Genomic DNA, 16724 nt, shown 5'->3' with positions numbered 1-16724 from the left:
AAGATAGTATACCATGACAGGGAAAGAGTTCGGATTAGAACCTGAGTTAGTCCGAGCTGCAAACCATCCCTCCAGATCCTGGCCCTTCATGGATTTAATGAAGGCCAAGGCGATAGTTGGATTATTGAAAGACTTGATGGAGTTGTTGGATACCATTTTTTGGGTCTCAGGATAAAGCCTGACATAATTCACGACCCACAGGCTTGAGCTGCCTTTGAACTTCATCGAAGCCTCAACGCTTCGTTTGTGTTGCTGACGAAAGTCCTGAATCGTCCCTCTCTCCTGGAGCCAGACGCCACCTCACCGTTCCCTCTCCAGGACATTCTGGCGATCTTTCCAGTTGTGGAAGTGAATGATTATAGGCCTGGGATGAAAACTATCCCTCAGCCTCAGAGACAGGATACGATACATCCTTTCCAATTTGAAACACCCAGGCTTCACATCCAGCTTGAGAAAACGTGGCTTCCGGTCCTCGAAGAACTAACGGGAGCCTTACCATCCACACCTTCTGACAGGCCGTCAACTCGGATGTTCTTTCTCCGACACTCGGTTCTCCAAATCCTCTAGGACCTCCGCCAGCCACTCGGCTGGTTCTCAAAGGATTGAATTCTTGCCTCCGTTGAGGAGGCATCTTGCTGAATGTTCAGGATTCTCTCCTCCGGATCATCGAGCCTCTTCCTGGTGTTTTGCAGCTGGGCCTCATGAGCTCACAGATATTGAGTCAGCACACTCCGCCTCTGGTCAGTAACACGGATAATGTCGGCAGTCATCATTTTCGCCACCTCTTGAGAGAGCCCCAGAGAGCGCGGGATCGTGAGACCTCCTGAGGGTCAGGCCGCATTGTTGAAAAGGCGGCTTCATTCCCGCTGAATCCACCTGCGCTGTTTTATCAGCGCATTTCTTCACTTTTTACAGCATAATCCTTCCAGACCGAACCCTGAAGTCTTCCAGGGACATGATAACAAATATTAATTCAAGGATTAGGTAGATGAGTGCCAGGCAATCAGGATAAGTGACAGATCATAGGTCAGTGGCACCAGAACCTGCGGAAAACAAGCTAATCCCATTCCGGTGGGAGGGATTTCTTCACTCGAGGATGTGGTGAAGCTTTGGAATTCTCTACCTCTGAGGATTCTGCAGCTTCAGTCGTCAAGTATGTTCAAGACACAGATTGACAAGTTTCTGGATATTGAAGATGTCGAGGGATATGGGGATAGTGTGGGAAAATGGTGCTGAGGTAGATCGGCTAAGGATCCCATTGAATGGTTCAGCTTCAATGGGCCGAATGGCCGACTGCAACTCATATTTGTTATGATCTCCTGGACAGGAAGCTGTGAGTTTGGATTTGTTAATCAACATGAATCAGCACCTTCAGGAGAATTGGGAGGGTGAATATTAGATACGGCAGAGTGAGAATGGAGGGAGATTGTGTGGGATGGAGATTTACAGCTCTCAGGGAATAAGAGAGAGGAAACAATGTGACATAGAAACTAGCATTGTCTGTTCTGAGTTTCAATCCTGTACTGACAGTGATGAATTTTGTAAATTGTTTCTTCCAGGATATTAGACAAGGAGGAATTACAGCTAGAAATCTCAAATGTTACGTCCCGATCTGACAGCCATCCCTTCCTTGAAACCTGAATACCATCGGGCTTTCAATCTAGAAGGAGAAATGTTTACCCGAACTGTTAGCTAAACATTTCAACCATTAGTGTGACTGGAAAAGCACCGAGACCCACAAAACACAACCCGAGTGAGAGAGTTCCAGTGAACTGACTGTGGAAAGAGCTTTAACCAGTTACACAGCCTGAAAAACATAACATTCAGAGTGAGGAGAGACCGTACCCATGTTGTGGATGAGGCTTCAACTGATTGTCCAACCTGGAGAGACGTGAGGAGACCCAAAACATGGAGAAACCGTGGAAATGTGGGGATTGTGGGAAGGGATTCAGAGTCCCATCTCAGCTGGAAATTCATCAACGCAGTCACACCGGGGAGAGGCCGTTCTCCTGCTCCCAGTGTGGGAAGGGATTTACTCAGTTCTCCAGTCTGCAGACACACCAGCGAGTTCACACTGGGGAGAGGCCATTCACCTGCTCAAAGTGTGGGAAGGGATTTATTCGGTTATCCACCCTGCAGACACATCAGCGAATTCACACTGGGGAGAAGCCATTCACCTGCTCCCAGTGTGGGAAGGGATTTACTCAATTATATCACCTGCAGAGACACCTGCGAGTTCACACTGGGGAGAGGCCATTCACCTGTCCTCAGTGTGGGAAAGGATTTACTCGAGTATTCAACCTGCAGTCACACCAGCGAGTTCACACTGGGGAGAGGCCGTTCACCTGCTCTCAATGTGGGAAAGGATTTGCTGAAGTATCCAACCTGCGGAGACACCAGCGAGTTCACACTGGGGAGAGGCCATTCACCTGCTCTCAGTGTGGGCAAGGATTTACTCAATTATCTCACCTGCGGACACACCAGCGAGTTCAGACTGGGGAGAGGCCATTCACCTGCTCTCGGTGTGGGAAGGGATTCACTCGGTTATCTCACCTGCAGTCACACCAGCGAGTTCACACTGGGGAGAGGCCATTGATCTGCTCTCAGTGTGGGAAAGGATTTACTCGTTTATTCACCCTGCGGAGACACCAGCGAGTTCATACTGGGGAGACGCCATCCACCTCTCAATGTGAGACGGGATTGCATGTTTCACCACACCTCCTGTGACACCAACAATTTCACAATCGATTACAGGGGTTGGATTCTGCTGTTATTGTTTCTGCTCTACAGCCAGGACTGCATTTTGTTCATTCTGACAGGTGGTCAGTGGGGATGGTCGGAGGGTTTCTTTCTGCTGGACTGGCTGGTCTCACTACTTTGCCTCCAGTGGGCTGATGCTCTTTGAGCCTTGTTGCTAATACCTGGCTTCAAATTGCACAAGGATCACAGAGTGAAAGGGTGTTTGGAAGTTTGAAGATAGTTTGTTTCCATTTCTGTTTGGAACCCCCCCCCAAAGCATGCCATGTTGCCATGGAGATGGACCCTGGTGGTTACATGGTTCTTTTGTATAATTTATCTGGGTGTTCCTCACAGAAGAAAACTATCAGGGTATGAGGGGCAAGTTGTCTGAGGTGGACTGGGAAACTGATTGGTACGGGGAATACCTAATATTTAAGGAATTATTACATATTTATCAGGGGGTCGGTCAGCTCAGTTGGCCGGACGGCTGGTTCGTGATGCAGAGCAAGGCCAACAGTGAGGATTCAACTCTCGGACTGGCCGAGTTTATTCATGAATAAACTTCTCAACCAGGCCCCTCGCCTGTGATGTGCTGACCCTCGGGTTAAATCACCTCCAGTCAGCTCTCTCTCTGTCAATGGCGAGAGCAGCCTATGGTCCTCTGGGAATTTTGTGACTTTTATTTCACAATATACAACAAATATAGATTCCTTTAAAGAATAAAAATCCAACAGGAAAAGTGATGCAACCGTGGCGAACAAGAAAAGTTAAAGATTCCATGAGATCCATTAGAATTCAGCAAAGGAGGATCAAGAAACTGATGAGAGTAAACTGGGGAGAAACATAAAAACCAACTGGAAAAGCTTCGACAGGAATGTGAAAAGGAAAAGATTAGCAAAGACCAATGTGGGTCCATTCCAGACAGAGACAGGAGAGTTTATATTGGGGAGTAAGGAAATGGCAGAGAAACTGAACAATGTGTGTCTGTCTTTACGGAGGAAGATGCAAAAATTTCCCCCAAACCCTAGAGACCCAAGGGGCTCGTGAGCACAAGGAACAGTAAGAGATGAGAATTAGTGAAAAACTCGTACTCGAGAAATTAATGGAGTTGGAAGTGAATAAATACCCAAAAGCTGATGATCTACATCCCAGAGTGTTGAACAAGGTGGCTGTAGAGATCTCTATTCCTCATTCTAAATTCTCCTGACTCTATCTGGAACGGACAAACGTTTCCTTTTTACGTGCAAATAGAAACCTTTACCACCGTCCATTTTTATGTAGTTTGCTGGTTCACATTCATATTCTATTCTCCCTCGCTTTCTCGGTGTCTTGGTCCTTTGCTCTATTATAAAATCGTCCCAATCCTCAGGTTTATTCCTATTTCTGATAATATTATCGGCCTTTTCTTTCAATCTTTTACAAAACTTCACTCCTAGGGGCTGGTTTAGCTCACTGAGCTAATTCGCTGGCTTTTAAAGCAGGCCAGCAGCACGGTTCGATTCCCGTACCAGCCTCCCCGGACAGGCGCCGGAATGTGGCGACTAGGGGCTTTTCACAGTAACTTCATTGAAGCCTACTCGTGACAATAAGCGATTTTCATTTCATTTCCCTCTGGTAGTCACGGTTCTCTGACCTTTTGGGGTTCTTGTGCCTTGAAGGAATGTAAACTGTGTAATAATTATTGAAAGTGTATCCATTGCCTGTGGACTGTAACACATTTTAATTTACTTACCCCAATCCACCTCAGCTAATTTATCCCTTCTACCTTCATAATTTCCTTCAAACTTAATACCCTGGCTTCGGATTGGAATACCTCAGATTCAATATTCTGGTCACTCATCCCTAAAGATTGTTTTCAGCGCGATTATCAATTAGCCCTTTATCATTGCATAATATTAGATCTGCAAAAGCCTGTTCTCTAGTCAGTTCCTCAACTTACTGCTGTAGAAAACTGTCCCTAACACACTCCAGAAACTTGTCCTGAGCAGCATCAGTGCCCATTAGGTTTACCCAGTGTATCTGCAAATTGAAGTCATCCATTAATGTTTTACCCATGCTACATGCTTCTCTAATCTCCGATTAATACCATGTCCCACACAACCCCTACTGTTTGGTGGCCTATAACAGCTCTTACCAATGTTTCCTGCCCCATGCTGTTTCTTGGCTCCATCCAAACATATTCCAGGTTTTGTATTCCTGATCTGAGATCCACCCTTACTAATGTTCTGATGCCGTCCCTTATTATCCGAGCAACACCACCTCTTTTTCCTTTTTGACTGCATCATCAGCAAACTAAGTGGGCATACCTTTGGTCCCATCATCAAAGTCATTGATATAAATTGTAAAACGTTGAGGCTCCAGCACTGATGGATGTGACACATCACTCATTACACCTTGCCCACCAGAAAATGGCCTATTTATGCCTACTCTCGGTTTTCTGGCAGCTGGCTAACCTTTCAGCGTGAAAGACAGTTCTGGGATTAAAGGCTGCCTGACAGTGAAAAGAACGGAAGTAAATCCTCGGAAATGACTCATTAATTAGGACTGGTTCTGAGATAATTCAGTTTCGACTTGCAGGGCAGAGTAACCATAATTGTACAGTTTGAATTTAGATTGCGTAACTTTAGTACAGTAACACAGTGGTAAGCACTGTTGCTTCACAACGCCAGGGTCCCAGGTTAGAGTCCCACTTGGGTCACTGTTGTACAGAGTCTGCACGTTCTCCCCGTGTCTGGGTAGGTTTCCTCCGGATGCTCCGGTTTCCTCCCAAAAGATGTGCTTGTTAGATGAATTTGGCGTCCTGAATTCTCCCTCTGAGTACCCGAACAGGCGCTCGACTGTGGCGAGTCAGGGACTTTCACAGTAACATTGCAGTGTTAATGTCAGCCTACTTGTGAAAATAATTAAGATTATTATTATTAAAAAAGAGCAAAGTTCTGTGTGTAGGTTAAAATATCTTCTAGTTTGTTTGAAACATAGACTTTACAGTGCAGAAGGAGGCCATTCGGCCCATCGAGTCTGCCCCGGTACCGGCTCTTTGAAAGAGCACGCTACCCAATCCCACCTTCCACCCATAACCCAGTAGCCCAACCCAACACTAAGGGCAATTTTGGACACTAAGGCACATGACCAGTTCACCTAACCTACAGATCTTTCGACTGTGGGAGGAAACAGGAGCACCCGGAGGAAACCCACGCACACACGGGAGAACGTGCAGACTCCGCACAGACAGTGAACCAAGCCGGGAACCGAACCTGGGACCCTGGAGCTGTGAAGCAATTGTGCTAACCACCATGCTACCGTCCAGCCCATAAAAGTTTGAACACCGAGCCAGCCAGGAATCGAACCTCGAATCTCCTGATTCGTAGTCAGACGCATTATCCATTGCGCCACTGGCCCACATGTAACAGTTTGATGCATTAAAAGTCATAAAACCTAAAGGTCCATTGTGTGATTCTTTCATTTGTTGACTGGGAATTCAATTTCTTTTAAAGAAGTTGCTGACATTTATGGAAGTCCTAATCCACAAAATGTTACTTCAGATTTGAGCATCGGGTACCGTTCTGTTTCTATTGCTCGTGTCAAAGGCAGCCAGGTGATGGAGCTGAGGGCTGAATTTAGCTGAGAATAAAGGGGCCTGTTCACTAATAGACGGGAAGGTATTGGAGGCCTGACTTGTGAAATGGACCTCCAACTAATCAGGGGTGGGGTAAGCCTACTTGTGGCAATAAAGATTATTATTATAAATGCTTTGCTACAAAATCTTTGGCAATGGATTCTAGACTTTCCCCCACTACCGATGTCAGGCTTACTGGTCGATAATTCCCTGTTTTCTCTTTGTATCCCTTTTTAAACAGTGGAATTACATAAGGCACACTCCAATCTGCAGGAATTGTTCCAGGGTCTATAGAATCCTGGAAGATGACCACCAATGCATCCACTATTTCTCGAGCCACTTCTTTAAGTACTTTGGGATGCAGATTGTCAGGCCCTGGGGATTTATCAGCCTCCAATCCCATCAATTTCCCCAACATCATTTCTTTACTAATATTGATCTCCTTCAGTTCCTCCCTTTCACTAAATCCTGCGTTCCCCAACATTTCTCTATCTGATTTGTGCCCTCATTTGTGAAGACAGAACCAAAGTATGTATTTATTTTCTCAGCCATTTCTTTGTCCCTATTATACATTCCCGTTTCTGACTGAAAGGAACCTACATTTGTCTTCACCAATCTTTTTCTCTTCACACACCTACAGAAAATTTTAGTATCAGCCTAATTTCCTGTTTTATGCCATTCCCAACATCACCACTGCAGTTTGCGGATCTATATACGATGCTCACGAATCTTTTTGCCTCTTGGTGTTTCTCAGCTCTCCCCATACAGATTCCACATTGTCAGAGCTAATATCCTTCCTCACTATTGCATTAATTTCCTCTTTATCCAGCACTGCCACTCCACTGCCTTTCCCGTTTTGGCTGTCCTTCCCAAATGCTGAATATATTCAGTTCCCATCCCTGCTCATCCTGTAGCCATGTATCCATAAGCCCGATTATAGGACTGAGTTTAGGAGGAACATCGTCACCCAAAGGGTTGTGAATCTATGGAATTCATTGCCCAGTGAAACAGTTGAGGCTCCTTTGTTAAATGGTTTTAAGATAACGATAGATAGTTTTTTGAAGAATAAAGGGATTAAGGGTTATGGTGTTCGGGCTGGAAAGTGGAACTGAGTCCACAAAAGATCAACCATGATCTGATTGAATGGCGGAGCAGGCTCGAGGGGCCAGATGACCTGCTCCTAGTTCTTATGTTCTTATATCACACCTGTTCACGTATATTTGTGCAATTCACTTGATTATGCCATCTGCAGTCACACCAGGGAGTTCATACTGGGGAGAGGACATTCACCTACCCTCAATGTGTGAAGAGATTTAGTCATTCATCGCACTTTCTGAGACACCAACAAATTCACAGCTGATTACAGGGATTGGATTCTGCTGTTATTGTTTCTGTTCCCAATTACATCCAGGACTGCATTTTGTTCATTCTGTTGGTCAATGGGGATGGTCAGAGGGTTTCTTTCTGCTGGATTGGCCAGTCTCACGGCTTTGGCTCCAGTGGGCTGATTCTCTCTGAGCTTTCTTGCAAATATCTGATTTTACATTTCACAAGGATCAAAGAGTGAAAGGGTGTTTGAAGGTTAGAAGATGTTTCATTACCATTTCTGTTTGGAAACCCCCGAAATCATGCCACATTGCCATGAAGATGGGCTATGGTGGTTACATGGTTCTTTTGTATAATTAATCTTGGTGCTTCTCACAGAATAAAACTATCAGGTTATGATGGGCAAGATATCTGAGGTGCACTGGGAAACTACATTAAATAGTATGGTGGGAGACAGGCAATCACTGATATTTGAGGAATTATTACAGATTTGCACGGGGATCGGTTAGGTCAGTTTCTTTTTATGTTATAATTTTAGAGTACCCAATTCATTATTTCCAATTTACCTACCCTGCACATCTTTGGGTTGTGGGGGCAAAACCCACGCAAACACGGGGAGAATGTGCCAACTCCACACGGACAGTGACGCAGAGCTGGGATCTCGGGACCTCGGAGCCGTGAGGCAGCAGTGCTACCCACTGTGCCACTGTGCTGCTCTTCGGTTAGGTCAGTTGACTGGATGTCTGGTCCGTGCTGAGTGACACCAACAGCACAGGTTAAATTCCCATACCGGCTGAGGTTAGCCATGGTCTGTGTCAGTATTTATGCTCCACATGATCCTCCACCCACCCCTCTATAAACCCCCCCCCCCCCCCCCCCCCCATCAGCATCTCCTTCTATTCTTTTTCCCTCATGTGTCCCTCATGTATGTATCTAGCTTTATGTTCAGTGTATTCATGCTGTTCACCTCAACCACTCGCTGTGGTAACGAGTTCCACATTCCCACCACACTCTGGGTAAAGAGGTTTCTACTGACCTTCCTATTGGATTATTGAATTTCTTCATAATCTTAAAGATTTCCATTAGGTCACCCATCAGTCTTCTCTTTTCCAGAAAAAAGCAGCCCCAGCCTTTCCTGAGTGTTAAATGCTGTCAGTATATTATGAATCTTTGTTGCACCTTATCCAGTGCCTCTCCTTTTTGTGAATGGAGATCAACAATGTTGAAAGTGCTCCCAGTGTAGTCTAACATGGGCTTATCAATTCTACCCTTTAGAATAGAAACCTATATATGGGTCCCACACTTTGGGAAAGATGTGAAGTTCTTAGAGAGGGGTAGAGGACATTTACGAGAAAGGCACCAGTGATGAGGGACTCCAGTTGGAGTGACTGGAGCAGCTGAAATTCTCTCCTGAGATCACAGCATGTGGAGGGTGGGGAATGGGGCCATTCAGCCCTTTGGGACCATGTCAGCTCTCTGTTTAGGAATCCAGTCTGTCCATTGCCCCAATCTGTCCCCGAATCCCTGTGGGTTTATTTCTCTGCGTGCCCCTCCAATCACTGTGGGTTTATTTCTCTGCGTGCCTGTCCAATCCCTGTGGGTTTATTTCTCTGCGTGCCTGTCCAATCGCTGTGGGTTTATTTCTCTGCGTGCCTGTCCAATCCCTGTGGGTTTATTTCTCTGCGTGCCCCTCCAATCCCTGTGGGTTTATTTCTCTGTGTGCCCCTCCAATGGCTGTGGGTTTATTTCTCTGCGTGCCTGTCCAATCGCTGTGGGTTTATTTCTCTGCGTGCCTGTCCAATCCCTGTGGGTTTATTTCTCTGTGTGCCTGTCCAATCGCTGTGTGTTTATTTCTCTCAGTGCCCGTCCAATTTCGTATTGAAATCCTTCTGTAATTTCTGCATCACCTACGCTCCTAGGCAGTAGGTTCCAGGTTGTTACCACTCCCTTTACATGTACACAAGGCTCCTAGAGCACTGAGAAGTCTAATTGGCCTATTTTCCCCGTGCCAGCTCTTTGTACAGCGACCCATTTAATCCCAGAGTTCGACTATTTTGGGTTTTTTTCAGAATGCATCAACTTCCCTTTTGGAAGTTACAGTGCAATGAGATTCCAGCACCATTTATAGACAGTGCATTCTAAATCACAACAACTCGCTGTGTTTTACAACAAATAATTGTGCATATGGTGTGTCTGGAGTATCTCACAGTATTCAAAATGGTGTCAACGCCTTGGTTATTACACAATTTTAAAAAAAATTATTTTTATTCTCCTTTTTCACACTCTCTCCTGAAACTACACCCACCAACAATAAACAATAATCAGCAACAGATGGTCAATCCCATAACAATAACAACGATCCCATCCTCCCACCAACCCCCAAACATCAGCCCGCATGTTAACATAAACAAAGGACAAAAAAGAATTGGGGATTATCCATAGTCATCCTTAATATCCACAGCCCCCCTCCCCCCCACCCATCCCCCCCCCACCCATCCCCCTCCCCCCCCACCCATCCCCCCCCCACCCATCCCCCTCCCCCCCCCACCCATCCCCCTCCCCCCCCCCACCCATCCCCCTCCCCCCCCACCCATCCCCCCCCCCCCCACCCATCCCCCCCAACTAATGTTCGATGTTATCCAGTTCTTGAAAGTGCACAATGAATAATGCCCATGACTTGTAGAACCCCTCTGAGCTTCCCCTCAGTTCAAACGTAACCTTCTCAAGGGTCAAGTATTCCAACAGGTCCCCCTGCCACGCCAGGGCACAGGGTGGAGAGGCCGCACTGCATCCCAGCAGGATCCACCTTCGGGCGATCAATGAGGCGAAGGCTACGATATCTGCCACCCATTTCCAACCCTGGCTGGTCTGACACTCCGAACATGGCCTCCCGAGGACCCAGGTCCAATTTCACCACCTTGGAAATTACCCTAAAAACCTCCTTCCAGTACTCCTCCAGCTTTGGACAGGATCAAAACATCTGAATGTGATTAGCCCCTCCCCCCCTCCCCCCCCCCCATTCCCCCAACACTCACACACATATTCTACTTCAAAGAATTGGCTCATCCTCGCCCTCGTGAGGTGCGCTCTGTACACCACCTTCAGCTGTATCAGCCCCAACCTTGTACACGAGGTGGAGGCATTCACTCTCCGGAGCACCTCACACCAGACCCCCTCCTCTATAACCTCTCCCAACTCTTTCTCCCATTTTGCTTTGATCCCTTCCAGTGGTGCCTTATTGTCTTCCAAAATAGCTCCATACACCGCTGACACTACCCCCTTCTCCAGTCCCCTTGTCGTCAGCACCTCCTCCAGCAATGTGGAGGCCGGTTCCTCCGGGAAGCTCTGTATCTCCTTCCTGGCAAAATCTCGAACCTGCATGTATCTGAACATTTTTCCCTGCTCCAGCCCATACTTCGCTTCCAGCTCCCTCCTGCAAACCGACCCATAAGAAACAAATCTTTTAGCGTCTTAATCCCCTTCTCTTCCCATTTCCGAAAACTTGCATCCCACTTCCCTGGCTCAAATCTGTGGTTCTCCCGAATCAGCATTTCCCTTGACCCTGCCCCCAACCCGAAGTGTTGGAGAAACTGCCTCCAAATTCTCAATGAAGCTATTATGACCGGACTCCCTGAGTATTTCCCCGGAGCTATCGGGAGCGGCGCTGTTGCTAGTGCTTTTAGTCCCGACCCCCTGCACAAACTCTCCTCCACTCTGACCCACTGGGAATCAACCCCTCTGACCCAGCTCCGCACCTTCTCCACATTCGCCGCCCAGTAGTAGTACATCAGATTCAGGAGACCCAAACCCCCTGCCTGCCTTCCCCTCTGCAGCGGCACCTTTCTAACTCTGGCCACCTTCCCTCCCCATATGAACGAGGTAATCCTTCCCTCAATCTCCCTGAAAAAAGCCTTTGGGAGGCAAATCGGTAGGCATTGAAAAATAAACAGAAATCGCAGCAACACATTCATTTTAACCACCTGTACCCGACCCGCCAGTGACAGAGGGAGACCATCCCACCTCGCCAGGTCAGCTTTCACTCTCCCCACCAAACTAGTGATGTTGTACCTGCGAAGTCTCCCCCACTCCCGGGCAACCTGCACCCCCAGATACCCAAAGTGAGTCCCTTCCCTACGGAATTGCAGCCCCCCCACCCCCGGCCGAGACACCACAAAATACTCACTCTTGTCCAGGTTCAGCTTGTACCCCGAGAAAGACCCAAATACCCGCCAGTACCTTCGCCAATACTTTTGCATCCACATTCAGAAGTGATATGGGCCTATACGACCCACACTTCATCGGATCCTTATTTTTTTTAGCAACAGTGAAGTCAATGCCTGCCCCAAGGTTTGTGGCAACACCCCCTTCCCTATCGCCTCTTCAAACATCCCTACCATCAGGGGTGCCAACTTATCCTTAGATTTTTTTATAATATTCCACCGGAAACCCATCCGGCCCTGCCAGCTTCCTGCATCTCACGGTCTCCCTCGGGTGGCTGTGACCTGTACAACCTCTCATAAAACTCAGAAACCTTGTTATTCAGCTCCGGGGCCACTACCAACTTCCCTGCCCTACCCCTCACCTGAAGAATTTCCCTTGCCGCTGCTTCCCTCCAGAGCTGACCTGCTAACATACGCCTTATCTCCATGTTCATAAACTGCACCCCTTGCTCATCTCAGTTGGCACACCGCCTTCCTGGTGGACAGTCGGTCGAAGCTCGCCTGTAGTTTCTTCCTCTTTTCCAGCTTCGCTGGGTCCCCATCTTCTGCATAACTCCTATCTGCCTCCAACATCTCATCTATTACCCTCTGCTGCTCCAACCTCGCCTCTTTGTCCACCCTGGCCTTAAATGAAATTACCTCACCCCTCCCCACCGCCTTTCGAGCCTCCCAGACAACTGCCTTCGGCACCTCACCCGTACAGTTGAAACCAATATATTCCTTAATTACTTTTTCAATTTTCTCACAGAACACTTGGTTCCCCAAAAGCCCCACATCCAGTTTCCACCCCGGCCTCTGCGCTACCCCCTTCTCCAGTATCATATCCTCCCAATGCTGAGCATGATCTGACACTGCAATTGCCGAGTGTTCCGACCCCTTAACCCCAGCCAACAAAGCCTTCCCCACCACGAAAAACTCGATCCGCGAATGTACCTTATGGACTGCTGAGAAAAACGAGTTTTCCCGTTCCCTCGGGTGCAGAAACGTCCAAGGGTCCACCCCTCCCATTTCCTCCATTAGCCCAGCCAACGCCTTCGCACCCCCTGATGGGACCAGCGAGCGCGGCCGTGATCTGTCCAACCGTGGCTCCTGCACCAGGTTCCAGTCCCCCCCCACAATCAGCTTGTGTGTGTCCAAGTCGGGAATGGCCCCAAACACCTTCCTCGCAAATCCCGCATTGTCCCAGTTGGGACCGTATGCACTTAACAGCGCCACTAACCCCCCCTCCAGCGCCCCTGTCACAATCACATATCTACCCCCCTTATCTGCCACCACCTTCTCCAGCTGGAAGCGTACCCTTTTGCTGACCAACACCGCTACCCCTCAAGCCCTTCCATCAAATCCAGAGTGAAACACCTGACTAATCCAGTCCTTTTTAAGTCTCACCTGAGCCTTCAGACTCAAGTGAGTCTCCTGCAGCATTGCCACATCGGCTTGCAAACTTTTAAGATGCGCAAGCACCCTTAACCTCTTGACCGGATCTCCTAATCCCCTCATGTTCCACGTGTCTATCCTTACTGGGGGTCTCTCAATGCCGCCCCCCCCCCCCCCCACTTCTTAACCACCATTATCATACCACCTGGCCCTGCCCCATTAGCATGACCCGCCCCTATCCATTATTAACATCGAATGCCTTCCCCCCCCCCTCCCAAACGCCCCCCCCCCCTACATTTCCTCTCAAAAAAACATCTCCCAGCATCAATCCCTCCCCCGCTCGCCTCGTCGGCCCATCGAAACCTGCCAACCAGGCTCCAATGTCCGCAGCCCTCCTCTCACCTCCGATCACCAGCCGACTTCCGTTAGCTAGCGCGGGGATATATCGTCCCCTCCCACCCAGTCCCAGAGCAAGAAAAAACAAAACCAACGAGCCAACCCATACAATTCACTAAAATAAGATCTAACCGTCGCAACACAGAATGCCAAACAACTCAACCAATAACTTGAACTCTGCAACAATGTGAAGAGAAGTAAATTACAATACACTTCAGTGAAATGAAAGTTATAGCATTTATACATTTTCCAGCTCACCAATCACAGTCCACAGTCTCTCTTTCAGCTCCCCTCCTCACGTCTGTCTACCAAGCCTTCTACCCTCACGAACGCCTCAGCCGCCTCCGCTGTCTCAAAATAAAAGTCTTTGGCATCATACGTCACCCTCAGCTTCGCCGGGTACACCATACCAAATCGCAGCCCCTTGTACAGCGCTGCCTTCACTCGCCTGAACGCCACTCGTCTTTTTGCCAACTCCACTGTCAAGTCCTGGTAGATCCGAACTCAGACAGAATCCCACTGCACCTCGCGCTTCTGTTTCGCCCAGCTTAACACCTTCTCCTTCATGCAGTACTTATGGAAGCAGATAATTACTGCTCTTTGCAGCTCATTCCCTTTGGGCTTCGGCCTTAATGACCGATGAGCTTGGTCCAGCTCGTACCGGGAGGGGTTCTCACCCTCCCTCATCAACTCCGCCAACCTCTTAGCGAAGTATTCTGTTGGCCTTGGGCCCTCTGTCCCTTCGGGCAGGCCCACAATTCTCAGACTGTGCCATTTCGAGCGGTTCTCCAAGTCCTCGAGCTTTGCTTGGAGTCCTCTGTTGACCTCCACCACCCTCCGCAGCTCGTCCCCCATCGAGGTGACCTGGTCGCTGTGCTGCGACAGGGCCTCCTCCACCTCCTTAATCTTCTTGCCCTGCTCTCTCACCTCGGCCGATGTCTTTGCCACAGCCACCCTCACCGGGGCGATTACATCCTCCACCAATGACTTCAATGCCATGTCCTTCCTCAAAGCCTCCATGTGCCTCACAAATAGCTTTTCCAGCTCCACCGCCATCACCTCGGTCATTTTCATCACCATAAGTAGTGCGGCCCCACCATGTGGTCCGGCCTCCGCCATCTTGTTCGCACTTTTGCTCGTCTTCACATTCAACGGTGAGCCACCCTTCCTCAACGCTGCTTTTCGCATCCTTTAACAGATTATTATTTTTCCTTTTTTTTCCCACCCTTTCCTTCTTCAATCCTCTTTTTTTTTTAAATAGAAAAAACATGAAATTTTTCTTCTTTTAGAAAAAACAGGGGGAAAAAAACTTTAACCACATTTCTTTAAAACTTTTTTCTCTTCTTTTTTGTAGTTCTCCAGAATTTCCCTGGGACCGGGCTTCAGTCTTCTTTCCATATTCGAGGCGGGAGCGATCCGATGTGGGAAATCTCACCTACATCACACCCTGGCTTCGGGCCTGCCGCCTCGGCCCCCCTTTGGCTCCGCCCCGCTACTCCTTTCAAATTTTCAGGTCCGGCTTTCAGGTTGTCCCATTCCTCCTCCACGTGCAGCCGCTCTGCCGAACCCACTGGGACCAGTCTCTTCCCCCCCTCACCCTTCCAACCCTCCGGCTTCGTCAAATGGAGCTTTGAAGCTTGGGCGAGGGAGGCAGGGCCGCCCTGGAGAAGTTTAATTTTTTTTTAAACAGCGGGAAGCCCCCCGAAAAAGACCGCGATATCGTGGACCGGCAGGAGCTTCTCCTCAACGCAGCCGCTCCGCTCACGAACACCACCGGAAGACAATTTATTTGACTTTTAACCAGAATATTAGCCCTTGTAAATGGGCTGGAGTTTGTTATCAGCAGAAAGAGACCCAAATGAACATGGTTCAGTCCCGAATGTGAGGAACAGCAAAATCCAATCACTGTGATTACTTGTGGCCTCGTTGGTGTCTCAGCAGGTTGGGTGAAGTGGTGAATCGCTTCCCACACTGTGAGCAGGTGAATGGCCTCTCCCCAGTGTGAACTCGCTGGTGTGTGAACAGAGCGAATGACTGCGTGAATCCCTTCCCACACTTGGAGCAGGTGAACGGTCTCTCCCCAGTGTGAACTCGCTGGTGTGTGGACAGGGCGGATGATTGAGTGAATCCCTTCCCACACTCGGCACAGGTGAATGGCGTCTCCCCAGTGTGAATTCTCTGGTGTGTGGACAGATTGGATGACTGAGTGAATCCCTTCCCACACTCGGCACAGGTGAATGGCCTCTCCTCAGTGTGAATTCGCTGATGTACAGCGAGGTCACATGATCGTCTGAATCCAGTCCCGCAGTAAGAGCACCTAAACGGTCTCTCGTCGGTGTGAACACCTTGATGGTTCATCAGATTCCCAGAACTTTTATAGCGCTTCCCACAGTCTGGACATTGAAACGGTCTCTCATCAGTGTGAACTCGTTGGTGACTCAGCAGGTGGGCTGAAATAGTAAATCCCTTCCCACACTCTGAGCAGGTGAATGGCCTTTCCCCAGTGTGAATTCGCTGGTGGTTCCGTAGGGCCGATGAATCACTGAATCCTTTCTCACACTCTGAGCAGGTGAATGGTCTCTCCCCAGTGTGAACACGCTGGTGTCTGGACACAGCGGATGACTCAGTGAATCCCTTCCCACACTTGGGGCAGGTGAATGGTCTCTCCCCAGTGTGAACTCGCTGGTGACTAAGCAGGGCGGATGACTTAATGAATCCCTTCCCACACTTGGAGCAGGTGAATGGCCTCTCCCCAGTGTGAACTCGCTGGTGTATGGACAGAGTGGATGACTGAGTAAATCCCTTCCCACACTTGGAGCAGGTGAATGGTCTCTCCCCAGTGTGACTGCGTCGATGAGTTTCCAGCTGGGATGGGGAAGTGAATCCTTTCCCACAGTCCACACATTTCCACGGTTTCCCCTCCGTGTGACTGCATCTGTGGCTTGTGAGGCCTGATGATTGACTGAATCCTTGTCCACACACACAACACGTGTACGGTTTCTCCCCACTGTGAACAATGCTTTTTCCTTCCATGTTCAAAGTACAATGATATT

The 16724-nt window shown here is 48.6% G+C and overlaps 1 pseudogene; it reads right to left on the bottom strand.

The window, feature by feature from the left end:
* Nucleotides 1-14672: 14672 nt before the first annotated feature.
* LOC119959770 overlaps nucleotides 14673-16724 on the bottom strand; it is a 32472-nt pseudogene continuing 30420 nt past the window's right edge.

This window comes from Scyliorhinus canicula, unplaced genomic scaffold (genome assembly GCF_902713615.1).
Source record: "Scyliorhinus canicula unplaced genomic scaffold, sScyCan1.1, whole genome shotgun sequence".
Lineage (NCBI taxonomy): Eukaryota > Metazoa > Chordata > Chondrichthyes > Carcharhiniformes > Scyliorhinidae > Scyliorhinus > Scyliorhinus canicula.
The sequence above is the reverse complement of the archived record's forward strand: the minus strand, read 5'-3'. Positions and strand labels throughout refer to the sequence as shown.